Raw genomic sequence first — 1117 nt, forward strand, 5'->3', positions numbered from 1 at the left:
TATGCTTCAAATTGTCTAACAAAAATTCAACTAACTAAATCAAGTAAAGACCGGAAAATAAACTAAATAAGAAACAATCATATCTAACACATCTGATTGATGCGTTGCCCACATAAATGAAAATTCACCCAGTAATTCATGTGAATAGTTTAAAGTCTTACCACCTCGACCCAAGCGACGACCATCAAAATGTCATCACAAGACCTGATGTCAATCTCAAATAGAAAAACATCGAAGAATAGAAGTTATCCTAGCTGATAGAGTTAGAAAAAGTGGAAAGACCTGTACGGAGGATTCAGAATTCATGGACAAATGGAATAACTTCCTTATAGAAGAAACCGCAATCCACATCACTGAGTGGGGGAGGACAGGGATGTCAACCAATTAAGTGGGGGAGGATATCACGGTCATTCTCGTCTAGGGCGTATTGCCAATGGTCTCATGCCCATGCCACATCAAACCCTTTATTTGATTTCATTTTGTATTGTCTTATTATTGTATTTTCTGTTTGTATAACTGTTCGGTGAAATCATATCTAGGCCTACTAGACGTGAATCACCTCAAAATGTACTATAGGGAATGTGACTAGTCATCAATTCTTCCTACCTAGAGTTATATCCTATCTAGACCATTGTGTTTCCTTTCTCGTTTATAGCCTATAACATTGCTTTCAAAATCTTCTTTCAATCTTCCTTTTAAACTCTCTTTCGAAAATCTTTCTGCCCACTTTCTAAAACCTTCTTCTCAAAACGGGGCTAGAGGTTTGAGCATATATTGTCCAACCATAGTGTAACGACCCTAAATTTTCACATACTCAGAGTCGCTACTAACGTTTGATGCTCATCTATAATGCGGAAATAACTCTTATATGAACATAATTGATAACGTAAATTTAAAAAAAAAAACGTTTAAAACAACTTCTTCTCTAGAAAACACAGCCATGGTCTTACGTGTTTAAATATGAAATACTGAACATTTAGAGAAAACAAAAACAAATACAAAATAATTTAAAACAATGAAATGCAAAACAACCTATTCTAACTTAAGACTAGAAATTTAAATATGAATCTACCCTATGCACGTGCCACAGTCTCTACTCGCGATGCCGCCGTCCTCC

The sequence above is a fragment of the Cucurbita moschata genome, unplaced genomic scaffold (genome assembly GCF_002738365.1).
Source record: "Cucurbita moschata cultivar Rifu unplaced genomic scaffold, Cmos_1.0 Cmo_Scf00010, whole genome shotgun sequence".
In the NCBI taxonomy this organism is placed as follows: Eukaryota; Viridiplantae; Streptophyta; class Magnoliopsida; order Cucurbitales; family Cucurbitaceae; genus Cucurbita; species Cucurbita moschata.